Source organism: Spinacia oleracea, chromosome 5 (genome assembly GCF_020520425.1).
Source record: "Spinacia oleracea cultivar Varoflay chromosome 5, BTI_SOV_V1, whole genome shotgun sequence".
Lineage (NCBI taxonomy): Eukaryota > Viridiplantae > Streptophyta > Magnoliopsida > Caryophyllales > Amaranthaceae > Spinacia > Spinacia oleracea.
Genome location: NC_079491.1, coordinates 92155677 through 92169623, shown reverse-complemented (window position 1 = coordinate 92169623; position 13947 = coordinate 92155677). Strand labels below are relative to the sequence as shown.

The following is a 13947-nucleotide window of genomic DNA, read 5'->3' as shown; positions in this document are numbered from 1 at the left end:
TCATATTGTTTATTTTATTTATAATATAGTAATTGTTTACAGTTAAAATTACTTTTCTATATGATATAGTTACTCTTTGAATATAATAGTTATTGTTATCGAAATGGCTATATTATTATTTTTTCCATAGTTACTATTCTGAAGATATAGTTACTTTAGGGAACATATAGTTACTCTTTGGATAAAATAGTTATTCTTATCGAAATGACTATATTTTTTTTTTTTCATAGTTACTATTATGCAGATATAGTTACTTTACAGAACATATAGTTTCTAATTTTTTATATTACATTATTTATTTTATAATATATTTCATAGATATTGTTTTACAATTAAAATTACTTTTCTATATGATATAGTTACTCTTTGAATATAATAGTTATTGATTACCGAAATGGCTATGTTATTATTTTTTCTATAGTTACTATTCTGAAGATATAGTTACTTTACCGAACATATAGTTACTCTTTGGATAAAATAGTTATTTTTATCAAAATTACTATATTTTCTTTCATAGTTACTAGTATGAAGATATAGTTACTTTACAGAACATATAGTTTCTAATTTTTTATACGAAGTATTATATTATTTATTTTATAATATACTTCATAGTAATTGTTCTACAATTAAAATTACTTTTCTATATGATATAGTAACTCTTTGGAAAGAATAGTTATTCTTATCGAAATGATTATATTATTATTTATTCATAGTTACTATTATGAAGATATAGTTACTTTACCGAAAACATAGTTACTCTTTGGATAAAATAGTTATTTTTATCGAAATAACTATATTTTTTCATAGTTACTATTATGAAGATATAGTTACTTTACATAACATATAGTTTCTAAATTTTTATATTATATTATTTATTTTATAATATACTTCGTAGTAATTGTTCTACAATTAAAACTACTTTTCTAAATGATATAGTTATTATTTGGAAAGAATAGTTATTCTTATCGGAATGAATATATTATTATTTTTTCATAGTTAATAACTTACTATTATGAATATATAGTTACTTTACCGAACATATAGTTACTCTTTGGATAAAATAGTTATTCTTTAAATGTTAGAATTACTCTCCAGATAATAGTTACTTTAGCGAACAAGAATTTATGTATATTTACTCTTTAAATGTTACAATTACCCTCCAGATAATATAATAACTCTTTTTAATTATATTACATATGTAAGAATGTGTATGAATGTTATGACTCTTTGAGTAACTATATTACGTATAAGTATACCTATATCAATATAAGAGTTACTATATGATCTATGCAAAAACTATATCACATATATTCATAATTATAAATTTAAAGTTGTTGTATGAATATTCCAGTAACTATATTACATATATGTATAACTATATGAATATAAAAGTTACTATATGATCTATGCAGAAACTATATCACATATAGTTACTCTTTGAATATAATAGTTATTTTTATCGAAATGACTATATTTTTTTATATAGTTACTATTATGAAGATATAGTTACTTTACAGAATATATAGTTTCTATAATTACTCTTATTTTGGATATAGTTACTCTTTCTGATAACATTAACTATATGATATACAATAATAACTATAGAATAGAAAGAGTTACTAAATGATATAAAAAGTAACTATTTGTATACGATAGAAATATCTTTATGTATATATAATTAAATCATTATTAATTCAATATGCATTCATCCATGTAAGTGAGATTGCTACTACAATAATACTATCAAATTAAATTGTTTTTGTTGAGCTTTTTCCATCACTCACTAAGTTCTACCAACTCAAATGCCAAAATAAGAGTAATCATATAGTCTTTTTGTCCAATTTCCATCACTCCAGAATATCACCAACTTTGCTGCGCCATTTGTACCCGCCGACATTTCGCGAGACCTTCCAACTAAATCAACCGACCCCCTAATAAATCCCAAATTCCAAATTGAAATCCCAGAAAACTCAAATCTCTAATGTCTTTTTGAATCACAACAATCATCAGCAGCAACAATACCCAATGATTGTTATCAGTGATGTTATTATTGCTTCAGTTCATGGCGACTTGCTTAAACTCCGCAAATTCGTCGAAGTAGATGGCGCTTCTCTTTCTCTTCTCGTCGTCAGGAACACCACCATTGAGAGGCTCACTATCATCATCATCGTCGAAATCGTCGTAGTTGTAGATAGACTGGTCCTCTTCGAAAGCCACTGGGGAAAGGGATGAGAGAGAAAATGGGAGGGGTGGTGTGGTGGGAAGGGAGATAAAGAAGGGGAAGGAGGTGGGTTAGGTCACGTGAAATCCTCCTCTATTACTGCTAATTTACAAAAATACCCTGGTCCACGCTAATTATAGCGTGGACCGGGTCCATGCAAGTGGAATTGACTCCGTACTCACTTATTTATCTCACACTTAGTTGTAAACGCTTATCTTTTAATTTTCTAATTTAAAAAAATCTAAAAACCTTTACCCTAATTTTTGATAAACGCGGGATTAAAATTAAGAATTACGGCTTTCACACATGTCCTAAAATTTAGGAATGGCGCCATAAACGAAAGAGAGGAGCTAGAGGACGAATTTTTGGCGCCATTGACAATTGAGAGGTGAGACTCGCGAGAGCCCTGAAATTTTCATTTGCCCATTAACCAAAATTTGAGCGCCATAACCAATCTATCTCAACGATGTCCCGTTCCCTTCTGAAACCTCACCTTCATCCCTCTCCCTTTTTTCTCTCTCCTACTTTGCTCGTCCGTGGTATCAAAGATAACCCTCCTCTTCTGGAGGATCCACCGGCGGAGATCCCCAACGATGTGAAGCCGTGCGCTGGTTGTGGTGGACCTTCGCCTGAGTTTGTTACCGATAGGTTGGTTTTTTCATTTTAATGGTACTGGAGTTTTGACGGTTGTGAGAGAGGAGTGGCTTTGTAGGAACAATTATCAGCCATACTCTAGATCAAAATACCTATCTCTCTTCTTCTCCTAAACCCAAATTCAAAAAGGAAGTAAATTTGCAGAAATTGAAGTGCCCTTTTCTTTAATTTTGTCAATTTTTATCTTATTTGAAGAAATGGGCATTGATGGTTTTGAACTCATCTTTTTTTTTTTGGGTGTTTTGCAATATTTGGCTTTTCCAGGTGTACGTTCTTGATTATTCAAGGAAAATCCAGAAGCTAAATTTGCAGGTTTCACCACATAGAGCTGGTAAATTTGTATTTTTTACATCTTGAAATTTTTTACTGTTACATTTTCTGGGTTTGTTAATTTACATTAATTTTGTATGATGTGGGTAAAAATTGTTATGATTCATGATTTTGAGTTAATATATTTCATAGAGTGGTTTGAATTGTGTATTATTTTCTCTATTTCTGTTTAATAGAAGCACTTCTTTGGTCATGGACATTTCTTTTGATGTGTGTGTCTGCAGCTGAACTGCATTCCTTGTGTTATTTAGGCTTGGCCTTGTTTTGTTTTCATCTGGTGTGATGGGGGTGATAGAGTCCTTAATTTCACAAAGATGTTTGGTGTCTCATGCACTTACTAATACTGGCAGTATTTAGTTTAAGCATTTAATATATAGTTCTTAGCTCAACCCATTGGAGCTACCTCCTCCACGCCGTGACTGGGCTTAAATCCTGTGTGTTTCACTTTTCACGAATGTCTTAAGGGTGGGAGCATTGGCCTTACAGGATCACTTAGTCTTTGGTTGTGGAAGAAAGTCACCTTTTTAGTGTTGTTATGGGGCTCAGGTGACGGGGGAGATACTACTAGGTTTGGGAAGTTCATAGGAGCTGGGTTTTTTGGTAATGTTCTTTTAGAGGACAGCTTCTCCTCTTTTGCTTGTACTCATTTTTTAGATGTGTTAATGTAATGCTTTTTTCCAAGGGAAGAAACACCTGCCTTTGGTGGGTATTGTACATTGTGTTAGGGCCACTTGTCCTGGTGGCAAACTGCTGCTTAACTTGTTAGTAGAAGATTTAAAAGGCTCTTAGACTTCCTGTCTCCTGTAATAGAACTATGGAAGGATCCGATATACTACTTCGAGCTTTATGTATGATGCTAGATTACCTTTTTGTTCTGGGCATGTTGGTGGAAGTTTGAACTTAATGGATATGGGTTCTAGATACTGGCATATATGTACTAGCACATAATTATTGGAAAATAGTATCAAAGATTTAGACCTCTCTGAAATTATGTATAATGTGAGCAAAGACCTAGTTGTTATGATGTGACAGGGGTTTTTCTTTTGTTCTGCTTGCAGTTGGTTTGCTGCTATTGTTGAGTGACAGATGCAGGGTTCCAGTTTAAAGAGTTGTTAGATGTTCAGTCAGATGGGAAGCTGTTGTTGCAACGGCTTGAAGTTGAGTGGCTGCCTTCCTTTTCTTGCTGTTAATTCTTCTCCCTGCTAGTTGCTTATTCTTGTTTGGAATTCAGACTCTTAGGTATGGCATGCGAGCTATTTATATTGCAAAGAGAAGCCCGCTGATCCCACCAACTTTCGCATCAGCTTTTGATGATTTGACATCCTCCTCCCTTGATGTTTTCTTTGATCCTTCCAGCAGCTTGTTTAATGTTCAAGGCCACTACCCCCACCAACTTAGGTATGGCATGCGAGCTATTTCTGCAAATCGTGATAACATGTAGCAAAGTGTTGGCAATCATTCATTCTTTCAGGTCACCACATGTTAGTATGTGAGCTGGTATTCAGACAAAACATTGTGGTTGCTGAGGCGTAAGTCCTCATTGTTATGATAATCAGTATATCTCAGTTTATTGTTGATTACTTCTTTTTGTTTCCTGGGTTGATATATTATAACTGTATTTAAGGAGCGTTTAAATAGTCAGACACCCGCACCCCCCCTGTGATTTCCTAATGAACACAAACCTTCCGTTTCTAATTTTTTATTTGGCTACTAAGTTGTAAATTTCTTCATGTTGCAGGTCACCAACTACAGTTATTTCTTACTTGATGATCGAAATGCAAAGGATGAAAACTTGCATTAGAGTTTTCAACAGGTGAAAGAGAAGAGATCATCTGTTGAGCTGGCTGAAGGTTAGCTTGTGTATCCTGATGCACTGTTTTGTTCTTTTGAATCGACATTCTGGTGAATCTGAACCAGAATAATACTTGTTATCATGAAGAGCTGTACCAGAATGAATTTCCTTTTCGTTGCATTACCTTTGATTTAAGAAATTCATAACTGCATTGGATAACTCTGTGCACTCAATATTTCTCACCTAAAATTAGATTTTATCTTTTCAATAAGTTGCCATTTCATCATGTAGTATGTCTTATTTTGCAAACACAGTCTGTTGCTCGTTCTTTGAAACTTACTGGATATATTTGGACGAATTTAAGGTCCTGCTAGCCACCTGATTGCCCACAGTTTCTTCCAGACACAGACTAGTACTTGTTGTTGTTCAATTTCTCAAAGTCTATCAGAGCATTAGGAGAAACAAATTCCAGAACTGTGAGATATAGTTGGAGCTAGGACTGAACATTATCTCTTAATTTTTTACTATCTGGAAAACTTCCTAATCAATATGCACTATCTATTTCCCTTCTCTTTTCCTGTCTTTATTCTAACTACCATGGTAATTTGATTGAAGGAGCCCGCTTCCCTCAAAAATAAAAAATTCAGGAGCCCGCTATTCTGCATCTTCCGATTTCGTTATCCCGCTGCTACCTCTCACAATACCTGATCTCCTAAATTTTCTCTCTTCATTCAGGTTTCTCTATGCTCTTGCAAATTCTCTCTAGTGCGAAAATTTTGGGTTTTCCATGGAAGAATTCGAATCGTTAATGGCGACATCAGATGTTGAGCTGCTCAAGAGAGCTTGGCGCAACGAAAAATCTGCTCCAGAAATTCTTCAATTCCAGGCTCCTTTGGTTCAGAGATCTCGCGAGCAAATTCAATTTATGGTATACATTCTCTCTCAATAAAAAAAAACCCTATTTTGTTTTGTAGCATAACACTTTTTAAATTCAATTGACAGTCAGTTCAGAATTTCCCCTTTCTTAAATTTCGTATGATAAATTAATAATATTTACATTATTATTAGACAACAAGAGCTGGTTGAAACAACTGGAAATTTTGGTGCCTTTTAATTGGGAAAATCTGGCAACTGCTCCAATTTTGTATTAAGCTGGTTTCATGGATTAGAAGTGAAAGAGATGCAGCTACAATTGCTTTTTCTAATTTAATATCTCACCCTTTTGCTACTTGATACATGTTGAAATCGTCGATCAACCCGAAAGGAAGTTTTATGCTGTCGTTATTGTGAAAATCTTAAACTTCAGATTAATGCAGTTCTTGAAGCAATATCAACTGCTGACTTCAGATTCACCTAATTCATCAATTCCAGTCCCAATCAGTAGAATTTGGGTGATTAAATTTCCAAGTTCGTTTCAAGTTTCCATTATCTCCATATCTTGCTTATCAGTAGAATTTGGGTGTTTCAAATCCTTTGTATTCTTCTTAGAAATTTTAAGATGAACTCATAGGTCTTTGCTGTTTAGTTAACAACGGCCAATCTGCAGTTTGCAATTAGAGCAGATAACTCTTGGGTTTTCAGTGTATTGATCATATGCATAACTGTTAAGTACTGAAGTCATCATTTGTGCTGATGCAAGGGTATAATTTTGCTATTTTAAATTATATCATAGAATAGTCTAATGATTTTTGAGCCGATGCCAGGTCGCCATGCTATGTTAATTACGTATTGAGGAAAACAATAAAGAAAAGCATTGCAAATGTACGGACATTTCGTAGGATATGTAATACAAGAGTCAACAAGTTTTGAACGATATTTTTATATGCTTCTTTTCAGGTTGAACCGGTAATCTTCCTCGTCCAAACATCCAAGAGAGGCTCCCAGAAGATCAGAATCAGCAGCCACCTATAAATCGATTCTTTGGAGGTACCAAATTCTGCTCATCCAAGAACCATAATCATCTAATATACTAACATATACTACCACACTTTATTTCTACTTGGACCGGGTTGGATTGTTTGGTACCTCCCTAGAATTTATGTGACATTCCTCTGGATATTCCTAGCTGAAGTTCAATTTGTAAACTTACATTGTTCTGTTTCTTCTCACTCATATATAATTGATTGGCTTCTTTTACAGACGAAGCAGACTGGTCAAGAAAGGAATGTGTAGCTTACGGCTACCCAATAATAATGTTTCGAGGATCGACATGCCTTTGAACTCCAGTATTCCCCTGTTATCTCTCACATTTCCACATCTGAATGAGTTCTCAACTCCAACATCTCCCTGTGAGCCTCCTGGTAATGAGGGATAGTGCAATCTTGTTTGTTACTGAGGGTCACAAGGCTAAGAGAAAAAATATTGGTTGTCACTTGATTGCTATAGTCGAATATAAAGGTCAAAGAGGCATGAGTTTGAAGCCAGAACCTCCCGAGCTTTGTGATTCTTCATCTGCAACAGACATCAAAATCACATGTTTGGGGTGGCAAGACAGTGAATATTTCTTTGTGAGTTCTGACTTCTCATAGCCCTGATATCCTGCTTTCATGTTAGTGTTTTGTTGATGTTTTAATCCCCTCAAATTTATAATTTATAGTGAGGTGTCATGTAGTTAGACTGAATACATTTGAATCTGGTGTAAAAAACTAATATAATGACATATCTACAAGTGTTTGAACAAATTAGTTGTTGACAAGAAAAAAGTAAAACTATAGTGCGGGATTTTTTATTTAAACAAGAGATCTATTCAACTCGAGGGATCGGGGGCTTCTTTAGTCTCTTGCTCTGCGGGCTGCCTGGCTGCATAAATACGTGCTGGTGAGGACTGGAAAGTGCTGCAAAGGGCGCTAAAGCATGCTTGATGTGTGGAAATTTCAGTTTGTAAAAGGCTAGTTTATACGAAAGTTGACCTCAATTGACTTTTTTAGTTTTTTGGTTGGTTTTTTTAGTTTTACATAGGTAACTGGAGATTTTTGTTGAACTGTTATATCAGATAGAAATTTTAAGTGTAAAACGGGCTAATTGTTGAACTGTTATATCAGATGGAAAATTTAAGTGTAACACGGGCTAATTCTTGAACTGTTATATTAGATGGGCAAATTTTATGAGGTTTTCGAAATGAATGCACATATTTGTGTAAAAGAACTACCTGGGCAACATTGTTCTCATCAGTTAGCACAAAAATTCTAGTTCGCACTCACTGAAGCACCCAGCAAGCCATCTTAACTTTTCCTCAGGCTCTTCAAAACTTGAATCTGCAGGTAAAGAGATGTTTCTAATTGATTCGGTCTTCCCATTCAACAACTTGTTTCTTACTGAGAGTAAAAATCTAATGCATATAGATGTACGTGCACTCTTGTTTCTTTGGTCAGGTCCATCATTAACACATATGAACTTTTTCTGGTTCTTATTTTGTGTGTGACATGGATTAGTTTTTCAACAGGATGTCTCATGTGGCATAACTACTGATATATCTGCTGGCACGAACAGGCCGACATGAAATGACCGCGGAACATTTTTTCTTTCGTCCTTGGACGTTGGATGTACAATCAATTAGTTGTTGTGTATTGCTTGTGTGCTCTTTCCACTCATGAAGCCGATCCAACGTCAAAGGTCTGTCTTCCGTACATCATTGCTCGTTATTCTGATCAGTTAGGCTAGATAAAATTCTGGTTCGTATGGGCTCACTTAAGATAATAAAAGACTATGTAAACTAATATGTCACTACACTTTATTTTTCTTCTTAAAACTACCTTGACACTATACCAATAAAAAGAGTCTATTAGCTCAATTGGCAGAGCTTTGTGCAATTTCACAATGATGTAGGTTCGAATCCTACATAGGCTATTATTAAATTTATAATATTATTCTCTTATTGGTTGATCGTTTACTTTAGTTTATTATACCCTTATTAATCCAAGGAAAAAAAAAATCCAGAAACCTAATTCATGAAAATAAGTCGGAGAAATGAACAGAAGAATATAAAAACCACGGTTACGAGAACAAAATATGGATAAAAAGCAAGAAACGAACAATAAAAATCAAAAACTTGCCCGAAAATTTCTTTAATGCTAAAAAGTACTTTTTAGGGGAATCATAAATTTCATTGATGCTAAACAGAAGGTTTTAGATGCAAACATTACTTTATTAAAACAAAAAAAAAATAGGGAAATTATCTTTGGTAGCATTATATTTTTGCAAATTCTCATTGATAATATTTTGTCACTTTCTCTAAAATAGCCTTAGTAATCTAAGTTTTCTCTAATATAACATTATTTCAATAATTTTGACTTAATTAATCTAATTAGAGTTGACCATGAATTAAAATGATAACATTTCTCTAATATAACATTATTTCTTTAATTTTAACATAATAATTATTTTTTTAATTATTGTATACGGAATCCCACTGCTATACATTACTTTTTAGGGGCAACCTTTATTTCATTAATGCTAAACAATACTTTTTAGGGGCAACAAAATTTTAATTGATGCTAAAAAAGAACTTTTAGAGGCAACCATTATTTTTTGATTCGAAAAAAAATATTTTAGAGGCAACCATTATTTCATTAATGCTAAAAAGTACTTTTTAGGGGCAACGTAAATTTCATTGATGCTAAAAAAAAGGTTATAGAGGCAACCATTATTTTCTGATGCTAAAAAAAATGTTTTAGAGGCAACCTTTATTTCATTAATGCTAAAAAGTACATTTCAGGGGCAACGTAAATTTCATTGACGCTAAAAAACAGTTTTAGAGGCAAATATTATTCCACTAATGCTAAAAGGTATTTTTAGGGGCAACTTAATTTCTTTTGATGCTAAAGAAACTTTTTAGGGGCAACCATTATTTTATTAATGCTAAAAAGTAGTTTTAGGGGCAGGCTAAATTTCACCGACCCTAAAATTAACTTTTAGAGGCTACCATAATTGACTAATGCTAAAAGGCACTTTTAGAGGCTATAAAAAATGAATTGCCTCAAGGTGTTGCCTCTGTATCTAAATTTCTTGTAGTGGTAGCTTTACAAGATGAAGGTTTCGATCCAACCCGATTAATCTCTCCTGCATCAACACTAGAAGAAGCCGAGAACGGATGGGTGAAGACATGTCAGTGGGTCAACACAAAGGGAATAGAATTCAAGATGAGTACCGGGGAAGGACCAAAGTTTTATGAGACTAAACCCAAGGCTTGAGCCATATAGAGCACCTTAGTAAAAAAGCGCCTAGTAGTTCTTTAGATTGACAGAAAAAAATAAAGGCTTTAGATGGTCCTAAGACCCCTTAGAATATAGGCTATTTTTGTTTCAGTGTGTTTTCCTTACTTTCCAAATTAATAAAGGCGTAAAGATTTCTCCTAAAAACTTTTATTCTAACACTAAATAAGCACCAAACGCACTTGCAAATACAAAAACAAAGAAGCGGCCCACTCTAGGCCCAATAAGCAAGGCCCACTCGGTCTTGAAATCGTGACATCGAAATCAATACCCTAAAACTCACAAAGTGAACTACACTATCATATTGCCAAAACATAAGGGTCTAACCCATGCAACCCAAAGAAATCAAAAGGAAATCAAACCCAAACAATGCAAATGTTGCTCAAAAAAAATTCATAAAAAATAAACACCGCCCCCCACGTCAACGCGCACCTCGGCCCACTCAAAAGCCTACACAAAGATCTTCATATCTTCCGCACACTAACCCCATTCTCAAAACCGTTTCGAGTCATGAATAGAAAAAATTAATCCGGACAAAAATGCGTCTCACGCTAACAGTCAAAAAAGCCTCCGAAATAGCGTCAAAATTGATTCCAATACGAGTAAAAAAGTAAAACAAGAAAAAATATATATATATATAAATGCAAGAACATGTGAAGCAAAGCGTCGAAAAAAGACCGCCCAGAAATCATTTTCAACGCCCAGGGCTGGGCGCCGAAATCTTTGACGCCCCAGCCTGGGCGTTGAAACTCTCTGCCTGCCTAATTTTCCCAGAAGTGCTCGTCATTTTATCCGCACATAACGGAAAAATAACGAACACTTGGGGGGTCAACACGTATTCAGATATGCGTACCGAAAAATAGTCGTACAAAAAAAAAACCGAAAAAACACATGGAATTCCGTGTGCAGATACACGGCTTACGGCAAAAACAACAGATTAAAATAATGATAATACTTCACTCATTTCACCGATTAAATAATATGTTTCCACCTCAGAGCATATCTATTAAAATTCGGCATCCTAGAATTTATTCTAGCTAGAACTACGCGCGACATGGTTCTAAGTTAAAATTATTTAACAAAGATACGTAGGCAATCCTATTTGTGGATTCGGTCCAATCAAGTAAAAAAAATATACACGTTGTGCAAAAGTGTTAGACATGAGCAAATATATAAAAAAAATGAAAAAGAGGAGAAGCAAAAAATGAAAGTAAAAATAAAATACGCCTTTATTAAAAAATGATAAGAAGGAAAACAAAAGTGCTAAGGAATGAAAAACAAACACAACTGAAATAAATAAAGGGCACCTACACCCTAGCAAGAACTACACTACTCTAGTTCTTCCGGATCATCAAATAAAGTCTTGTAGAACGCAATGTTCGCGGGGTCCACCTCCACAGGTTTCTGCGCTGCCCCTATATCAATCTCCATAAGAACCGGCTCCTAGAAACTAACTTCCAAAGATGCCAAGGCCTTAGAAACATTATCAGTTTGAACAGTTACAACCCGCTAAGCCTCAAGGGCACAAACAATGGTGGGGGAAGGAGTATCAACATCAACTGGATTAGTCACTGGTTCTACTAGCGGCTGAGCTTTTCTAACCCATACATTGTTCCGGTGACGATCTCCGCGAGAGCTTGCATTTCTTTTAGCAACGGCAGGCCCCTTCATGTTAGGCATCTTCTTAGGCCTAGAACTGGAACGGGTAGGAACTTCCTTTCGCTTTCGATCAGGACGAGCTTTCACAGTCTTAATGCCATGGGTGCGAGGATTGGCAGAATCACGGCCCTCATACCTAACCCGAATATGAGGTATCAAAAGCTCAGCCGGCTCCCCATTTCGAGCCTCGGTCCTCACAGTTTTATCATCCGAACTCATCCACAACTTGTAGTTTTCAGAAAGACCCACAAAGCCATTTGTAGCCACGGCCCAACGCGGGAGACCATCATAATATTTAGCCCATGCTTGAACCCGTGCTTGTGAAAAGGCCGCTACTTTAGGTGGTACTGTATCAGAAAATGGGATAGTCTGCCTTAAGCCGTATTGACGCATGACTCGGTAAGGAAAGATATAAATGGGCCGAGATAGCCCCAGCAAAGATACATAAACCGACACATCAGAGCCCCCTGTCATAGTAGTCAAACCCCACCACAGTACCACCCACTTAATAGAACAAATACCATGAGTAAAAAAGGAAGCCCACTCGGCCTCGTCCTGGCCTCGGTGCAAGTACTTTCGATTACCCAAGGCTATAGGGAGATAATGTTTAGGATCGGCAGGAGTTTCTAAAAGCCTAAGTCGTTCCATGAGCCAAATCTGCAGAAAGAACGGGTACGATCAGATCAAAAAATAATAAATAAACAAACGAAACCTGGGGCGCAGTTCCAACGCCCAGGACCAGGCGCCAAAAATTCTAACGCCCAACCCTAGGCGCTGAAAATCAGCTCCAGGCAGGACGAACGAAAAAATATAAAAAATATGTGTGCGCAAAAGAAAGATCGATTACCTGCAGCAATAGGGGGCTCCCCTTAAAATATTCAGATTTTGCATTCTTCTTCAGCTCATCCGCACTCAACAAAGTCTCGGCAACAACCAACGGCATAAAAGAATAGCAACTTTCCATCTGGCTAATCAACGGGATCAACCTTATGTCACCGAACTCGCCATTGTTATTCGACAGCAAATAATGATTCAACAAAAAAAATACAAGGGCTCGAATGTTCAATTTCTGTTCGGTCATATTTTTACTAGGTCTAAAGTGATGTTTTACAAGCTTCGCCAAATTAACCTTATCACCCACAACAATCTCAGCAAGCATGTTAGCATCTAGTTCTAGGAAAGCCCCTATGGTTGTTTTACCCTCTTCAATGGTGCCAGGGGTGGCAGGAGTAGCATTAGTAAGATAACCAAGGATCGCAGCAAATTCATCTGGCAAAGGACATATTTCATTGCCCCGAAAGACAAAAACATGGTGATCAGAATCCCAAAAGCTCAGGGCTGCACACAGAAAGTTATAATCAATATTAATTTGTTGTAAGCCTAAAAGTGCCTCTAAGTGGTATTCTTTCAACAAAGCCTTTTCTGTAGGAGTAAGGGCTCTTAGCCAACGCCTGACAGCTCGTTGGAGGGAGAAGGGAGGAATCGACATGACAAAAGCAAGGAAGAATTAAAACTAAGTAATTACGAGAGAAAGGAAGATTGAGAGTGATGGAAAAGAAGGACGTATCTAACCCCTATATATACCTGAAGACATCAAGTGACATCCTGATCCCATTCGGAAACGCGTCGAGAAATCCGAAAACCAAAAATAGCCAGGATAAAACTTTCAGCGCCCACGGCTGGGCGCCGAAATGATTAACGCCTTGCCTTGGGCGCCGAAAATGCAGCCCAAGGCCCGGATCTCGCAAAACGCGGAACAGGAAAGGACTTAAAACCGTGTTGGTAGACACGAGGCCCTATTGAAATCAAGATCAAGCCTAAAAGCACCATTAGCACCCAAATAGTGAAAATGAATAAAACTTGTCGAAACTTAGACTCGTCTCAAGAAATCTATATGTGTACATTTTTCAAAACAAATATAAGCAAAATAAATATCAAGGTCATTCTTCGAAACACCAAAAAATATTATTAAGTCGTTGGTTTCTCAAATAAAAAATGTTTGTTTGTCAAAGGATTAATCCGGGCCAAGCTAAACCTGATATTATTGAAAAATAAACTCTGCCGCCCGGAAAACGAAGTCG

General features: G+C 35.8%; 1 long non-coding RNA gene across 4 annotated transcripts; it reads left to right on the top strand.

Annotated features, from left to right (window-relative positions):
* The first annotated feature begins 2536 nt into the window (after positions 1 to 2536).
* On the top strand, positions 2537 to 8814 carry LOC110788724 (uncharacterized). Of its 4 annotated transcripts, XR_002533425.2 has the most exons (9): positions 2539 to 2869; positions 3140 to 3206; positions 4264 to 4362; positions 4437 to 4603; positions 4944 to 5055; positions 5733 to 5925; positions 6834 to 6923; positions 7137 to 8257; positions 8440 to 8811. It is a non-coding gene; the product is annotated as an uncharacterized lncRNA (long non-coding RNA). The 4 variants fall into 4 exon arrangements; XR_008921615.1 differs by having other exon boundaries at positions 2537 to 2869; positions 4264 to 4734; positions 8440 to 8814; XR_008921614.1 differs by having other exon boundaries at positions 4264 to 4603.
* The last annotated feature ends 5133 nt before the right edge of the window (positions 8815 to 13947 follow it).